This window comes from Mauremys mutica, chromosome 4 (assembly GCF_020497125.1).
Source record: "Mauremys mutica isolate MM-2020 ecotype Southern chromosome 4, ASM2049712v1, whole genome shotgun sequence".
Lineage (NCBI taxonomy): Eukaryota > Metazoa > Chordata > Testudines > Geoemydidae > Mauremys > Mauremys mutica.
Genome location: NC_059075.1, coordinates 62,026,532 through 62,044,869, shown reverse-complemented (window position 1 = coordinate 62,044,869; position 18,338 = coordinate 62,026,532). Strand labels below are relative to the sequence as shown.

Genomic DNA, 18,338 nt, shown 5'->3' with positions numbered 1-18,338 from the left:
CGGAGTTGGGGAGGTTGCTTTGCAGGCAGCCAGGGTCTCCTTTCCCTGGGGGGTGGGGGGTGTGCAGCCTCCCCGCCTGCGCTCCCTGTCAGTGCATCGCCTCAGCGCGTGCAGCCCCGGAGCCTGCAGCGGAGCTAGTCCCTGCCAACTTCGGAGCGTCCTTTCCCAAGCCCACCCTTGGCTTCCCTGAGACGGGCCGTCACGTTCCTCCTCGGGCCGCTGGCCGGTCAGCAGGAGGGGTGTCGCGCTTGGGCAGCCTCCCTGGTTTTAAAAACAACCTTCTGCATGTGTCGCCACCTGGATCAACAAGCCACAGCTCCTGTTTGCCGGGAGTACAGTGCGCGGGAATCTTCCCCGCGCCCAGAAATCCCAGTGTCCTGCTAGCGTCTCGCTGTGCACCGGGCCAGCCAGCCGCCAGTGACCCGGGAATATCGTGGGCCGCCTTGGTCCGAGCACAGCACAGCTCCAGCCTGTTAGGGTGAGTTGTTCCCTCCTGCCGCGAGGCGCGGGGCTCTCAGCGCTGCGCGAGGGATTTGCTGTTTGGAGCGGTATTAACACGCCCCACGAAAGATCCCATGCCTAACTCTGGGATCACACACCTGCGCCCCCTACAATAACCAGCCCAGCCCTGGGCTTGTTCTCCGCCTTCTCCCCACGGCGGTGGCCTTGATTGTTCTGCAGCACGAGCGCTTTCATTCAGCTGCACCACACTCAGGCGCCCATCACCTCTGCCTCCTTTCACCTGACATGCGAGCCTGCAAGGAAAGGCCCCTAGGCTCGCTTCTGCCTCCTCCCTTCCCCCACCACACATCTGCTTCCTTAGCCTCTCTTGTTCGCATTAGTTTCCAACAGATCCTTGGTCCCCCATTCCCCTCCATACAACTGCAGCCTCCTGCAAACTGGCTGCCCCTGTCCATATTTCTTCCTGCTCCCTGCAGCCGGAGGTCAGGGCGTTCACTCCGTACAGTACTTCCCTCAGTCTGACCAGGGGTGTCATGCTGCATCCCTGCATGTTTGCTGTATGTTTCATTAGGCTCCCCGCCTGTGAGACTCATCTCCTGGGATCCCTTTCTCCCTTTGTGCCCTGGAGGTGTATATTTTTTTAAATGCCTTTTAAAGTCTCACAAGCAGGCAAGTGAGCAAACATAAAGCATCTCTATTGGCTTTAGTATCCCCACACCCAGTCCTGCCATATAATGTTACTTTTTTAAAGCTGGCTCCCTTTCTGATAAACTCCAGTCCAGTTTAAAGAAGTTGGCGGGTCCATCAGGTGGTGGACCAGGGCCAGGAGGGTTCTGGAGCAGAGAGGGATGCTTGGTGGGTGAGTTCACTTGCACAACTGAAAGCAGTGAGTGGTGCTGGGATTTCCTAGAAGAGTTAGTCTGAATGACCTAAATGGGTTAAGGGTACTTGTTCATTCAGTGTGGGTCAAGCACTAGCTGTACACTCCTTGCATATCTAACAAGAGTCTGCTAGAAGGGCAAGTGTGAGGCACAGAACTGCTCCAGCTAACTCTGGAGACCCGGCTATGGAGTGTTGTTTCTAGAAAAGACCTCGAGAGGTCATCTAGTCCAGTCTGCTGCACTCAAGGCAGGACTAAGTATTATCTAGATCAGTGGTTCTTAACCTGGGGTGCGAGATGCCCTTTCTCGGTGCGAGACATGCCAGATTTTTTTAGAAGGTAAATCATCAAAAACACAAATTAAGCACAGGCATGTAAGCACAACTACTTTGTTTCATCAAACCTATGTATTTATTAACATTATAAATTTTTTAACGATTACTGCATTAAATTTTAACTGCAAAATTAAAATAAATATATAATTCTCTCTCTTTCATTCTATAGTTTTGATATATCTGGGTTTAAATAACTGACCTACTTCAATGATTTTTTATAAGGGGTGCGAGAACATATTTTTGAGAACCAAAGGCTGCAGTAAAGGTTAAGAACCACTGATTTAGACCATCCCTGACAGGTGTTTGTCCAACCTGCTTTTAAAAATCCCCAATGATGGAGATTCTAGAATCTCCCTAGGCAATTTATTCTAGTGCTTAACCACTCTGACAGTTAGGAAGTTTTTCCTAATGTCCAACCTAACCACCCTTGCTGCAATTTAAGCCCATTTGCTTCTTGTCCTATCCTCAGAGGTTAAGAAGAATAATCTCCCTCCTTGTAACAACCTTTTATGTACTTGAAAATTATCATGTCCCCTCTCAGTCTTCTCTTCTCCAGACTAAACAAATCCATTTTTTTCAATCTTCCCTCATAGGTCATGTTTTCTAGACCTTTAATCATTTTTGTTGCTCTTCTCTGGACTTTCTCCAATTTGTCCACATCTTTCCTGAAATGTGGCACCCAGGACTGGACACAATACTCCAGATGAGGCCTAATCAGCGTGGAGTAAAGCGGAAGAATTACTTCTCGTGTCTTGCTTACAACACTCCTGCTAATACATCGCAGAATGAAGTTTGCTTTTTTTGCAACAATGTTACACTGTTGACTCATATTTAGCTTATGATCCACTATGACCCCCAGATCCCTTACCGCAGTACTCCTTCCTAGGCAGTCATTTTCCATTTTGTATGTGTGCAACTGATTGTTTCTTCCTAAGTGGAGTACTTTGCATTTGTGCTTATTGAATTTCATCCAATTTACTTCAGAGCATTTCTCCAGTTTGTCCAGATCATTTTAAATTTTAATCCTTGTGATGTACCCCATAATGCTTTATAGAAATATGCGTATGAATGTAAATATGGCATAACTGGAATATGTTTTATGCTAGATATGCCATGTAACATATCTTTGCAAAGTTTGTTCTACTGCATGTATTCATCCTATTCGTATGCATGTTTCATTTTTATATCTGAAGTTATGAGCGTCAGCTCTATGCTTGTATTTAAAGTGTTTGCTGTAGAAAGCACCTAATGCAGATTTGATCAACATAGTATGAAGGGCTTATTAAAGTAAATGGAAGTACCTGGCGAACAATGGACCTTGATAGACACCAGTCCACATCTGAGCTTTCCTGGGAACATCCCTGTAGAGAACTAAGTCATGCATAGACATGTGACTTGCCCATGTGACTCTAAGACTCCATCTTGTAGCAGGGATTCTAGACGGGGGAGGGAGGGGTTTCCACCCCAAGAGAGAAACTATATGAAGTCCTGGGAGACCCCCTCGATTTTGTCTTCAGCTGGCTCAAGAGGTAGCCTCTCCACCCACAAAGGGTACCTGAAAGAAACTGGAACAAAGGACAGTAACTACAGGGGTATGAGTGATTGCTGGACCCAGACTAGAAGACTAGTCTGTAAAAGAAGCTTACTGGAACATCTCTGAGGGTGAGATTTCATCTGTAATCACATTCTTACTGTATTAATTCACTTTGTTCTGTCTGTTATTACATGGAACCACTTAAATCCTACTTTTTGTATTTAATAAAATAATTGTCCTTATTAATTAACCCAGAGTATGTATTAATACCTGGGGGTCAGGGGGCAAACAGCTGTGCATATCTATCAGTGTTATAGAGGGTGAACAATTTATGAGTTTACCCAGTATAAGCTTTATACAGGGTAAAACAGATTTATTTGGGTTTGGACCCCATTGGGAGTTGGGTATCTGAGTGCTGGAGACAGGAGCACTTCTTAAGCTGTTTTCAGTTAAGCCTACAGCTTTTGGGGAACGTAGTTCAGACCTGGGTCTGTGTTTGTAGCAGGCTAGTGTGTCTGGCTCAAACCAGGCAGGGCACTGAAGTCCCAAGCTGGCAGGGAAAACAGGCTCAGAGATAGTCTAAGCACATCAGGTGGCAGTACCAAAGGGATTTCTGTGATTCAACCCATCACAATCCTATCCTCCAAAGCACTTGCAACCCCTCCCAGCTTGGTATCGTCCACAAACTTTGTAAGTGTACTCTCTATGCCATTATCTAAATCATTGATGAAGATATTGAACAGAAGCAGTCCCAGAACCAATTCCTGTGGGACCCAACTCGTTATGTCCTTCCAGCATGACTGTGAAGTAGCTCCATCTAGGTTGTATTTCCCTAGTTTGTTTATGAGAAGGTCATGGGAGACAATATCAAAAGCTTTACTAAAGTCAAGATATACCACATCTACCGCTTCCCCCCGTCCACAAGGCTTGTTACCCTGTCAAAGAAAGTTATCAGGTTGGTTTGACATGATTTGTTCTTGACAAATCCATGCTGATTGTTAGTTATCACCTCATTATCTTCTAGGTGTTTGCAAATTGATTTCTTAATTATTTGCTCCATTATCTTTCCGGGTACAGAACCGAAGAAGACTGGTCTGTAATTCCCCGGGTTGTCCTTATTTCCTTTTTTATAGATGGGCACTATATTTGCTCTTTTCCAGTCTTCTGGACTGTCTCCCGTCTTCCATGACTTTTCAAAGATAATTGCTAATGGCTCAGATATCTCCTTAGTCAGCTCCTTGAGTATTCTAGGCTGCATTTCATCAGTCCCTGGTGATTTGAAGACTTGTTCTTTCTCTATTTTAGACTCTGATCCTACCTCATTTTCACTGGCATTCACTATGTTAGATGTCCAATCGCCACCAACCTTCTTGATGATGAAAACCAAAATAAAGAAGTCATTAAGCACCTCTGCCATTTCCACACTTTCTGTTTTTGTCTTTCCCCCCTCATTGAGTAACGGGCCTACTCTGTCCTTGGTCTTCCTCTTGCTTTGAATGTATTTGTAGAATATTTTCTTGTACACTTTATGTCCCTAGCTAATTTGATCTTGTTTTATGCCTTGGCCTTTCTAATTTTGTCCCTACATACTTGTGTTATTTGTTTCTATTAATCCTTTGTAATTTGATCGAGTTTTCACTTTTTGTAGAACTCTTTTTTGAGTTTTAGATCATTGAAGATCTCCTGGTTAAGCCACGGTGGTCTCTTGCCAGACTTCCTATCTTTCCTATGCAGTGGGATAATTTGCTCTTGTGCCCTTAATAATGTCTCTTTGAAAAACTGCCAACTGTCTTCAATTGTTTTTCCCTTTAGACTTGCTTCCCATGGGATTTTACCTACCAACTCCCTGAGTTTGCTAATGTCTACTTTCTGGAAATCCATTGTCTTTATTGTGCTGTTCTCCCTCCTACCATTCCTTAGAATCATGAACTCTACCATTTAATGTTCACTTTCACCCAAGTTGCCTTCCGCTTTCAAATTCTCAACCACTTCCTCCCTATTTGTCAAAATCAAATCTAGAACAGCCTCCCCCCAGTACCTTTCTCCACCTTCTGAAATAAAAAATTGTCTCCAATTCATTCCAAGAACTTGTTGGGTAATCTGTGCCCCGCTGTGTTGTTTTCCCAACAGAAGTCTGGGTAGTTGAAGTCCCGCATCATCACCAAGTCCTGTGCTTTGGATGATTTTGTTAGTTGTTTAAAAAAAGCCTCATCCACCTCTTCTTCCTGGTTTGGTGGTCTCTAGTAGACCCCTACCATGACATCACCCTTGGTTTTTACCCCTTTTATTCTTAATCAGAGACTTTCAACAAGTCTGTCTCTTATTTCTATCTCAACATCAGTCCAAGTGTGTACATTTTTAATATATAAGGCAATACCTCCTCCCTTTTTTCTTTTCCTGTCCATCCTGAGCAAGCTGTGCCCTTCTATACCAATCTTCCAGTCATGCGTATTATCCCACCAAGATGGGGAGGTCCACCTGGTTTCAGGTCTGATCAAAGCCCAGGGAAGTCAGGGGAAGGACTCTTCTTGAGATCTATGGACTTTGGATCAGAGCTGCAGTGTACATACCCCTGACATACTTGAAAGGCATCAGCCCAGGTGGGCCAAGCGGCATAGGGGAGAGCTACCTCTGAGTTGAAAGCTGTCAGACTGGAAGGAAAAACAAGGACCTGGCTGAATTCTGAATATAAGATGTATATTCCCCCAACTTACTGAATATTCATTCACCTGTACTAAGCAAGAACCTACCCAATGAGGGTTGGGGCAGCCTTGGACAGTGGTATGAAGCATAGTAATTTGCTTTCATTTCCATAGATTCTCTCATATAGTTTTGTATGTTGAATAAACTTTGATTTGCTTAAATTAACCTGGTGGTTTCTAGGATTATTGCTGCCAGCTGACCACAAGGGCTGGTAACCGAAGGGATCGGGTGCAAAAGAAGTAGAGATTCTGCACCTAAGCCCAGGGTTCTTGGTCTGAGGCACAGACGTGGGCATCCTGGCATACTGTCAGTGCTCTGGCTGCAGTTGAAGCAAAGTATATAAAAAGTCGAAAGACAAGAGAAAAACTGAGATTGGGGAGGAGGGGTGGAAGGAATGGCTGTTACTGTCCCTGATAATTAAGCTTCAGAAAGTGGTCACATCACACTTATTTCTTCAGTCTTGCTAGCTGCAAACTCAGTCCATCAGTTTGTTATCAAGGTTGTCTTCACAACCAGAAGGGACAGAAAAAAACCCCCAAAGCTTAAATTCTAGAGAAGACAGCAAAATCCATGCAAAGAAGCTCATTCTGCAATTCCATAAATCAGAGGATCAGTGTCACTGGCGCTATCTGCCTGAAGGGGCTATTTTTTCCTTTTATAAGCCTTTCTCTCTATTTTATCACACATTAAATATGCATAATTATGTATATAGTGCCAAAGTATGATAAGCGCTTTACAGGCAGATACACAAAACTCACATGCCCTACCCTAACGTTTGCCCCCTCTATCTGGGCTTGATGCCTAGACTCTTTCTCTTTATAAGGCTAGCATAACAAGGAACAAAATGCATTCTCAGTGACACCTCCTCTCTGGAGAGAAATAAGAAGTGGGTGCAGTCAGTATCTGCTGCTACTGTAAGGTCAGAATCAACCACTCAAGAGTGGGAACACAGAGCATGTGTTAATTAAAGTTTTGATGACCCTTCCTCCAAGATTAGCCAGAGGTTATTTCACAATTTAATAGGTAGCATGTTGTTCTATATTTTAGTTAGAGAATTTTGGGGCTAAATTTGCAGAGCTATATCACTGTCTTAAGTCGCTTTGAGCATGCATGTTTGTTTTCTGCCTTTCAGATGAGACAGAAATCAGAGTTCCTGACCACTTATGATTATTAGAGATCCTCTTCTAGAACTTCATCAAAAGAGAGGTGTGAAACCTTCTGTCCTGATCCAGTTCCAATTTGGATAATTAAATTATGACTACTTAATTTTTTCCCTCCTCGGAATACTGGTGAGAACTTGTTGTGCACTGCTAAACAGCTACCACTTTCTGCCCCAGAGGTAGCTGCATTTCAGTAGGGGGCAGAGTAATTTCTATATGTGTGGTCTGTAAATTGACATATGTATACAGGTATATCGGGATCATCCTGGATGAGAGGTGCTATTATTACAAGTAGATTACATCACATTGTTCTACAAGTGTTGCATTAGCAGTCATAGGAACTGTAGGGCCTGATCTGCAGCCTGTTAAAGTCAGTGAGAGTCTTTCCATTAACTTCAACAGGCTTTGGATCGCGGCCTTAGTGTAGGGATGAGTATCTGGTCTTAATTACATGTTAAAGCAATTACTTTGGGTGACAGTGGAGCCGCCTTTAACCTTTGTCTCTTTATCAGAGCATAACCCAAAACATGTCTCTTACTATTTGCAAAGACAGTAAAATTGCTGCAATGCTAACACTTGGGCCCAGAGCCTCAAAGGCATTTTGGCACCTAACTCCTATTGAAATCAATGTGAGTTAGGCACCTACATACCTTAATGCAATATCTGTTAATCAAATTGTGGATATGTCCAAAGAAAATCTGTCTGGATGATTTACAACAGGGGTCGGCAACCTTTCAGAAGTGGTGTGCCGAGTCTTCGTTTATTCATTCTAATTTAAGATTTCACGTGCCAGTAATACATTTTAACATTTTTAGAAGGTCTCTTTCTATAAGTCTATAATATATAACTAAACTATTGTTGTCAAGTATCAGAGGGGTAGCCGTGTTAGTCTGGATCTGTAAAAAGCAACGAAGAGTCCTGTGGCACCTTATAGACTAACAGATGTATTGGAGCATAAGCTTTCGTGGGTGAATACCCACTTCGTCAGACGTGTAAAGTAAACTAGGTTTTTTAAATGTTTAAGAAGCTTCATTTAAAATTAAATTAAAAAGCAGAGGCCCCCGGACCAGTGGCCAGGACCCGGGCAGTGTGTGTGCCACTGAAAATCAGCTTGCGTGCTGCCTTCGGCACACGTGCCAGAGGTTGCCTACCCCTGATTTACAAAATGAACTTTGATATTCTTTTTGTAAGTAAAAAGCAGAAGGGGGGCATCAATAATTTATCAGAACTTGAATTGCATCCTCTATTGCTTTTACCTTGCTGCCTCTTTGGAGCAAAAGAGGACAAGTGCAATATTCCCTCTTAGTCTGTAAAGACTTCCTATTTTCTCATGGGCTGGCACTGGGAAAGGATGCATCCATTATGAGGGATTTTCTGATCCCAATATTAACCATTCTGAATATTGAGGAGCTGTATAGTTGAAGGGATTGGTAATGGAATATGATCATTGGGTTGGTTGTTGTCATATGACGACTTTTCAATGAACTATGTAAAATGTACCGGGGAGAGGGGGAAGGGGGAGGGGCATGGCTCAGTCCAGTTTCTGGTGGACAGGTGTGTCCTTATCACAAATACCACTAACTGGAACCCTGTTGGAAATCTCAGTAGAGAGGCTTGGGATTTAATAGCAAATGTGACAGGATGTATTCTCTGTGTGGGTCCCATGAGGCCCTGAGTGGCTGCGCTGGGGCTGCCCAGGTAGGACTAAAGCCCACAATTGTATTTTCCCTGTCCATTCTGGAGGGGTGTGGAATGCGCCTCTCTCCTCTCCCATCTCCTGGCAGCTGCATCTCCCACCTCTTCAACCTTCCCCTCTTTGCAGTTCATATCAACTCTACCTTCTCTTTTCTCCTTTCCATCCCTGTGCCTCCCTTCCCACCTCTACAAATGTCTATCTCACCTCATTTTTTTCTGCCACTTCTTCCTTGGTTCTTGTGACAACTACTCCAACTCTGGTCCCTCCTTCATCTCCTCTCCTCTGGCCCTTCCTTTCCAAAACTCATCCACACACTTCCACTTCCTTCCCCCGCTTCTCTTGCTCTCTCTGGAATGCCCACCCCAACTACATCACTAAAAAGATCCCCACCAGCCATGACCTCTTCCTCTCTCGCTCCCTCCATCTTGCACTCACAGAAACTTGGATCACCCCTTTTGACACTGCCTCTGAGCTGCTCTCACTAAGAGCAGCCTCTCCTCACATACTCCCTGCCATGAGTAATCTCCAGAGGTACATTGTAGTGGGGAAGGGATACTCCTCTCCTAGTCCTGCTGCTTCCAATCCCTCCCTGTTCCTACTCCTTCAGACTATAGGTCCTCTCCCCTCTTTCAAGGTGTGCTGCTCACACTGCTGGAAAGGGAGAACATACCCTACAACAGAGATGGAAAGTGAACTATTCTCTCAGCTCCAGAAAGGGTGACCAGATGTCCCGATTTTATAGGGACAGTCCTGGTATTTGGGGCTTTTTCTTATATAGGCGCCTATTACCTCCCACCCCTTTTCCCGATTTTTCATATTTTCTATCTGATCACTCTAGCTCCAGGCAGGATAGAGTTGCACAGGTGAGCTCGAATGAGGAAAGTCACTGCCCATGTGATACCTGCTCTCTGCAAAGAGGACTTTGTTCTCCACAGATGCCAACACATCACATTCCATGAGCATTAGACTCACATGTAGTGAAACCAAGTTGAAACTTATGGACATAGGAGTGTGACAAACATGATGCTATGGAATCATGGAATATTCAAAGACTATTGTGTTAATGGTATAAATATTATATGTATCTTTACGAGCTGGCTAGTGATTGTATTCCTGGCTAAATGGATAAGATAATGAATGTTTTCTGCTGGAACTAAAGATAACGGAGGGCTGGTAATTAATGCAAATTCCCCATACTGAAACAATGCAGGTAATAAGCTTTTTTTTTTTTTTTAAAGTTTTGTTTCCCTTGGGGAATTGCATGCAGACTGGTTTGACCTGGTTCAAAGGCCTTGTCAGACAAAAGACTTGAAATTGTATAAAAACTGCCCTGACCTGAGGGGAGGGTTATTCTCACTCCATCTAAGAACTGGCAAGCATGAGATTGTCTAGCAGAATCAGGCCCTGCAAAAGCACCTGAAGTATTTTAGATCTTTCAGGATGCTATGTGGAAGATGACTGACCACCTGATAAGCTAAGCATGCATATAAGGTGATTATTGTTTTGAAGATGTGTTTTTGTTGACATTCTTTTGTTCTGAATAAACACAAAACTGGCTGGTCACTGGATAACCCTGTCATTGCCTCTGAGAAAACAGGACTGTAGGTGCTCAACTGCAATCAAAGTTGCTGAGGCAATCATAGTGAATTGCAGGAGTCTCCAGTGTAAGGTCTCCATCTATGGGGGGAGAGGACTGTAGGATTCTGTCCCGAGAAAGGGGATGGCTGGAGGCCTGAGACTAGAGTTGGGGGCCCATATGGAAACAAAGAGGGGGCATGGGGTTAGAGGTATAGTTAACTCAGGGGCTGTGACAAGGGAGCTGGGAAGAGCCAAAAGCACAACTAAATAACAAATAGAGTAGTCAAGCCAAAAGTCTCACCAGAGGAACAGCCAAAGGGGTAGATGAACTGCCAGTGGCTCAAGACTTGGGTGACCAGATAGCAAGTGTGAAAAATTGGGACAGGAGTGAGGGGTAATAGGTGCCTATAGAAGAAAAAGCCCCCAAAATCAGGATTGTCCCTATAAAATCAGGACATCTGGTCACCCTACTCAAGACACTAAAAACAAGTGGACTTCAGCAGTTATGGGTGAATATTCATCCTGTTTTGCATCTCTGGGGAGGGATGCTGAATTGTGGTTCATACCAGGTGCTGTTTGGCCAAACACCATCCCAGACTAAACTCAAAAGGCCAAATCTACCTTTAGACCTCAGCAGAGTTACATCAGGGATGACCTGGGCCCAAGGTTTCTGATCCAGAAAGAGCAATCTGGACAATGCCATCCAGTAGCCAAGCTGATAGCTTGGAGTGTTCCTAAGATTGTGCCCCAGGGAAGAAAGCAGGGCAGTTGCTGCTGCTTTTATTTCTCTCAAAGGCAACATGCCAGCCCTCAGAGTATCCGCTGCCAAACAGACTTCAGTTTTAAAATAGAATCTCCCTCAGTAATAAGATGAGACTAAAAGTTACTACTTAATTTAACTATTAACACACATAGCAATCAAGGCTCTAACAGAATTATGGAGAGCAACATGCGGTCAGAAGGACTGTACTCTCTCTGGTGCTCCTCGTTACACTGCTATAGGGAAAAGAGCCTTCTAATTTTAATTTTGTTTGTGTACTGGGTAATCTTTGCTGATTAACTTGAGGGAAGCATTGCTTGGCTATTCTCCAGTGTTATTGTTGTGTGAAGCTAATAGCAAAGAGAGGAGATGTACCTTGCACTCTGAAGGGGTCAAGAGTTGGTGTCAATCTGATTTCTGAAGGAAATCTGTAGGTAAAGACATCTGGTCCAACGCCTGTGAGTTTCCCTCTGGACACTATCTGCTCCATAGTTCCTGATGGATGCAGCTGTCATAATGAGTCACTAAGCTAGTCATAGCCAACCCACTGATGGCTTCGAAAATTAAGAACTGAGCTTTGAAGTGGCTCTGGTATTGGACAGGAGGCTAATGTAGCAAGCAGTGCACTGGAAAAATGTGCTCCCATCAATCAGTGTAGCTTGGTAGATGAATTACTGTGTTTTGAACTAGCTGGAGCTTCCCTGTGACTTTCATTTTCCTCCCCAGGCATAGTGCATGGCAATACTGCAGTCTGGATGTGATGAATATGTAGATCACCATGACTAGGTTTGCATCTACTCAGTGCAAGATGGAGAAGGGCATTTACTATTGCTATTTAGGTATCCCAGAAGCAACCAAGAACACAGTAGTATCCTGAGACTGTGTAACAGACATGAGAGTAGACACCCTTTAAGGTAATGGCAATTTTAAGCAATCTTCCTCTTCCAACCATCACCTCCATCTTGCCTGGGTTTCATTTTAGCCAGCTATTTTTTCATGCAACTGCTTATCTCTTCTAGGCCTAAAGGTCTGGGTGATGGCATTGTGTGCAGCTGACGTAAAGAAGTACAGATGCGTATTTCCATGCGTATTGCTGGAGAAGGCTACAGCATCTCACGGTTTCCCCAAGGTGACTAACATATATGTAAACGGGAGGTGAGATCAGCTTGAGGCTTGTGGGACAACATGGATGAGCAGACATGAGGAGGAGACACAGTTGCCCATCACAACCCTCTGAGTTCTCAAAAATGACTGAGCAAAGCCCATTTTGTGTGATTCCACAGTCAGTTTTGCGAGGTCGCTTAAGTCAGCACTTCATGATCAGCAATGTCAGTGGCTCTTGCCAGATCTAACAGCATTAGCGTAGTTGTACAGTATTAAATACTTTCTGATGGCTTGAGCCTAGTCACAATACAATATAGCCGTCACAAAGGGGATCTACATTCATTACTGAGCTTCCTGCACTGAGAGTGTTGTAACGGCAATGCAATTTTACTGTGTGTGTATGTGGGTTCACCTCTTAAGCCACTCCATCTTACACTCTGAGTAACATTAATGGGTTATGGTGGGAGCAGCATTTAGACCTCTTATCACCCTAATCAGCTGGAGAATGGATTTCTATGATGTGTGAGACAAAGTAACAGAAGGAGAATGGGAAGAATCCTGGAGTACCTCCAAAATGAAAAGTTCTTCAAGAGATCCCCAAGGATAATTTGATACAGGGAGCAAGCCCAGTGCATTAAACTATTTTAAGTTGTATGAAATGTCAGGCTTAGGCACTTTGACAGGATTCCTTTAAAAATCAGCCACAGTAGACTTAAATACATCCGTTACATTACTCAGACTTTGGCAGACAGGTCCAATGGCAGTAGCAATGAGGGAAAACCTCCTGTGCACAAGAGGATGAAATTTAGAAGCATCTATTTCATTAGTGGTATTTTGGGGTGTGTTGCCAGTAAAAAAAAGTGACTCAACCCTCAGTTCACAGATTTTTCCTTTAGTCATTCTGTGTATTGATGAGGATGTGTTCGCCATCTGTACAAATGTAGAATTTCACCTACAGTTCTCTCCAAATCAAGTGCTTGACTTATGATGTACAGTATAAGAGAAGTAAATCCACTTTGATTACACCTTCCTGTTTGCAAGGGAGTCAGCCCTCAGGAGTCTCAGCTATAGGCTGATTTTGGAGGAAAACTCTTTCCTAAGTGGGAGTTATTTTGGGATTATGATGGGGATGGTGATAAGGCAATGAAGATACCTTAATTTGTTAAGAGTAAATTAAATCAACTTCTCCAGAAATATTATATTTTGTTTTTAAAGACTTATATTATTTCAGAGCCTGTCCTCGTAACCTGATAACATTATATACAGGAATCCAATAAAACAAACAACTAAGAGGAAATCCCACACTAATTCTCAGAAGCCAACATACTGCTTGGCAGATGCATTGCTAGATATGAGCAAATATTGTTTAAAAAAAAATCCACACATCCCCATTCATATGTTTACATTAATTCACTTTGGCCATGGATTTTTTTTTTTTGAAGTGAGTTAAGTAGAAATTTTACAGAAAACATCCCTGTCTTACATGGGCCTATAAATCCACAACAGTCTGTTTGGTGAGGTGTACCTGTTGGGATTAGTACAGTAGGCCTGAGTTCAAATCCCCATGAAGGCTGGAGATCTAAAACAAAAGCCATCCATAACTCTGTAGGTGGATCTCTGGGTATATATGGACATGCACACTGGCTTTGCTTGCCTCTTAATTTGTCCCACTTGCAACAAAGCTGTCATTGACTCCAGCTATGCTCATATGGATGTGTGCGACAGGGAGTCTGCCCTACACTGGCCCTGATAGGGTTAAAACAGGCTGGAGGGCTGCAAGGAAAGAGCCAATTAGGGCAGCAGCTGGCCTAGGCAATCAGGGCCCAGCTGGCCTATATAAAAGGAAGCTGCAGGCCAAACCAAGTGACTGTGCTACAGGAAGCCCAAAGATGGGGGACTAGTACTGTGAACAGGGCTAGGACTTGCAGGCCTTAGGCCCTGGGAAGAGAGTGAAGGAGCCTGAAGCAGGTGCTGGCAGTGGGAAGCTGTTGTTTACAGGGTCCCTGGGCTGGGACCCAGAATTGTGGGTGAGGCTGGGTTATCTTCCCCCACTTGCCACTGAAAAGGTGGCCAGGCTATGGACTGCCAAGTCACTGTGAGGAGCAACTAGACTGTTGTGGAAGGAGTCCCCTGGAAGGTGAGAACCTGGATTGTGACACAGCTGGAGGACTGTGCCACAAAGCAGAGGCAGTGAGTCTGCAGGCAAAGATTAGGATGGGTGAGCCCCTACCACTGGAGAGTATACCTGCTGACCAGAGCTAATTCCTGAAACAGCCAGCAGGAGGTGCCAGTGTGGTGAGACCCTGTAACAATGTGCATAACTTTAAGCATATGAGTAGTCCCTTTTGACTTCATGGGGGGCTACTCATTCTTTAAGTTACACACATACTTGTGTGCTTTGCTGGACTGGGTTATAAGTGTTCCCAGGGGGTTCATGTATGGCTTTTTCTGTGAAGTGCTGAGCACTCCTCTGCAGTCTTCAGTGCCTTCATTGTTACTGACTTCAATGGGAACTGATGGCACTCAGCACCTTGCAGGATTAACTCCACAGAGGAGAGGGCTGACTAGTGCTGCATAACTTCCATCTTTTTGGAGGAAGAACACCCCAACTGTGGCTGTATCTCCCAGCCAGCCCCCTTTCAGGCAGCCTGTCACTATTTTTACCATGTTGCAGCTCTGTGACAGACTATTGGTGGACATACTGTATATCTCCATTGCCTTCTCTTTTGTACAATCCTCCAAGCCCGTTTCCAAGAGATCTTTGTCATTCTGCTCTCTTCCCTGTCACTCAATGGAGGGGAAGCATATGGCCCTTAGGGACAGACTGTCATAGCCATCCCTTGATCAGAAGATGAATAGCTTCTACTACAAGGTGTTGAACTGGGGGCTTGTGGTGGGCTAGAACTGGGAATGAAGATGTTTATCCAGGTTTGTGACTGAAGGGAATGAGTCCATAAAGTCTAGTACAATGTCTTTCTTTAATTCTAAGTTAAAAAGCATTGAAGTTCACCTCTCATGACTCCTGGAACTGGAGTAGGGACATTTTGTTAGCCAGAATAATTTAACAATGCACAAAAGTAAGCTGGTACTTATAAATTATAGGACAAATATGAAGATGCATGGGCATGATTTATTGATAGAGCATAGACTATATATAGCATCTGACTGTATTATTAAAACTGATGATACAAAAATAATGAGCGGGGAGGATACATACAACTCTGGCAGCTTTGACAGGAAGTCATCTTGTCTGGGAGAAATTTATAATTAAATACTGAGTATTTTTTTATACCTATCTGGCAGAAAATATTATGGACACTTCCCTATTTCATGCCTACAGTACCTGTCATACCATACAGACCTCAGAACTTGTACAGAAGATTTGAGATAAATCAGAGATGAAAAATACTTATTCCTGTTAGGTCACCTTATCCATCCCTTTTTCAGCATAGTATTGCTCTCTGCAGATTGTTAGCCATGCTTTGACCAGTCTATTCTAGAGATTAACTAAAGCCTTATAACAAACTAAAATGCAGCCTCCTGACTTCAAATGAACCTGGGCAGGGGTAGGCAATTGCCTGGGTCCTGCCCACTGGTCCGGGGGGCTCTGCATTTTAATTTAATTTTAAATAAAGCTTCTTAAACATTTTAAAAGCCTTATTTACTTTACATACAATAATAGTTTAGTTTTCTATTATAGACTTATAGAAAGAGACCTTTTAAAAAGTTAAAATGTATGACTAGCAGGCGAAACCTTAAAGTGAATAAATGAAGACCCGGCACACCACTTCTGAAAGGTTGCCGACCCCCTGAACTAGGGGCATAATCCAAAACCAATTAAAGTCAATGGGTACAGATTTTGGTCCTAGAGGTCCAATACCAAGCAACTGAAAAAATTATTTCAAACTCCATCTACATGCCCCCCTACCCAAGCTGATTTATCTGCTCCCCCATCCCCAGGACAGCAGAAACTGGGAACTACAAACTAAAGGTAAGAACCTGATTGTCCATTCAGTTTTACACTGGTGTAACTAGGAAGGTTTCAAGGCAGTGCAGAATAAGGCCTTGTCTCCCAGGGTGCAACTGGGAGCATGCCTCCCAGCCTGGGTACACAGACATACACTAGCTCTGCTCAAGCTAGCACACTAAAACTAGCAGTGTGAACACCATGGCACAAGCAACAGCCCAACCCTCTGGGTTTATACTCAGGTAGCTAGCCTGTGCTGCAATGTCCAGGCTTCTAGAAGCAACATAGTTCTCTGTGAACGAGGATCATCTTTCACTCTCTTCTAGTTCCTTTAGCAAATGCAAAGCACAGCTCTGCCAGCAGAAAAGCTGCACTCTGATAGGGCAGCATCAGAGGAGCTTCAAAGATTCAGGGGTTTCCTTTCCTGGGAACCCACACAGGTAGTTACGTGTTCCTAACATGATGGATAAATATAGCAGCTCCTAAGTACACTAGATGTAGTATTAACTGCTCAACATGCAAAGGCCAACAGCCATGTTGGCCTTAATCAGAATCAGGCAATGTTAGTTCCAGAAGCAGACTGTAGAAGGGTGTCAGATCCTTGGGTCAGAATCAAACTTGTGCCTGTGATCTCTCTGCCTAGCTGGTGGGTTGGACTGTGCATCTATAGGATATTTTCTGTGCTGGCCACTCTTTTATTTAAAAAAATACCCTCAAAGAACCACAATGGAGGGGTTCTTAACTTTGCCATTCCTAGAAGCAGCATGGCCTTTTGGAGGACTTTAATGGCTGAGGAGAAGGAAGTTCTCTGTTTAGTGTTTTTGGTGCACAACTGAATTTCTCCACTTCTGATATTTTAAGTTTATCATGACCTTGGTTTTAGGCCAAGAAGTGTCCCAAATCTGCAACACTGACAGTCACGCTGGTTGCCTGCCAGGAGACAAGGGGCTCTTTGCATATAGATGTACATGTTTCAGTAATTCATACACACTCAATCTTTGCTTTTACTTTTAGCCTCCTTTATATGCTGGAAAGAATGTTAAAATCCTGCAATCAACTTGGTTCAGACCCTGGAGGGACAGGGTGGCCATGAGGAGCAAATTAGAATTCTACAGCTTGCATTTGCCCCTCAGGGCACAGTATGAGCATCCCTGATCTAAATCCTTTGATTGGCATTTATAATCCCACCCCCACACAATACCTCTACAAAGTGGAAAACAAGGAAAGCTGAATAAGCCTCAGCTCTAATGGCAGTTACTCCCTTTTTTTTTTTAACTCTCATCAACAGAAGTTGGTTCAATAAAAGATATTACCTCACTCACCTTCTCTAATATCCTGGGACCAACACAGCTACACCATCAGTTACAGTCATATTGCTATAGACACCTTTTCTCCTTTAGTGTTTCCAGTCTCCCCATGCAACAACATAAAAAGCAAGATTGTAAATTTGCATAATTTTTAAAGGATTTACATAAACCCAGGCGCAAGTATTAAAACCCTGGGTCCTTAACGTCTTGAATACCAAGAACCTGAATTGGGACAATCTACATCATAAGAGGATTCAGGGAAATATTTTAGTGCCACTGTCTCTCACTGAACTTGCAGGCCAACACTAGCAGATTGAGTTTTTGCCAGTAGGCTAGTGTGCCAGGCCAAAAAGCAACTGTCTACTGGGAGAAGCAAGAGACTTGGCAGCGCTTCAGGGGCGTACCCAGGAGATCAGCTTTAATTAACATTAATTTAACCTGCCGCGAATCCGACACACTGCAATGGGGAATTCAGTCCCCTTTACTGCCCCTGCCTGGGCTCCAAATGTTCACAGAGTCACGCACAGGGGAGCAGCCCGGCTGAACTCCCAGGCGCAGGAAGTTAAGCACCTTCCCCAGGGAGGGATTTGCAGGCTGGCTACGGCCACAGTTGGTATCTCCTCCCTTCCGCTGGGAGCGGGGCTCTGGCTCCCTGGGAGCGCGAGGACCTCCCCGCCCCGGGCGTTCCGCCAGCCAAGCGGGCTCTGGGCAGCGGCGGCGAGTGGCCGCGTTGGGCTCGCGCGGGGCAGTGGGAGGAGCCAGGCACGCGCTGCGCGGCCCAGGCGGCAGGGATACGCTGTCGGGGCGAGGGCCTAGCCACGTGCAAGTCTCACTCGCGGGCGCAGGCGGCAG

General features: G+C 44.3%; 1 long non-coding RNA gene across 2 annotated transcripts; it reads left to right on the top strand.

The window, feature by feature from the left end:
* Nucleotides 1–105: 105 nt before the first annotated feature.
* LOC123370384 lies at nt 106–12,993 on the top strand. Of its 2 annotated transcripts, XR_006579396.1 has the most exons (4): nt 106–478; nt 7,047–7,203; nt 11,835–12,022; nt 12,128–12,993. It is a non-coding gene; the product is annotated as an uncharacterized LOC123370384 (long non-coding RNA). The 2 variants fall into 2 exon arrangements; XR_006579397.1 differs by lacking the exons at nt 11,835–12,022; nt 12,128–12,993 and adding an exon at nt 9,609–10,227.
* The last annotated feature ends 5,345 nt before the right edge of the window (nt 12,994–18,338 follow it).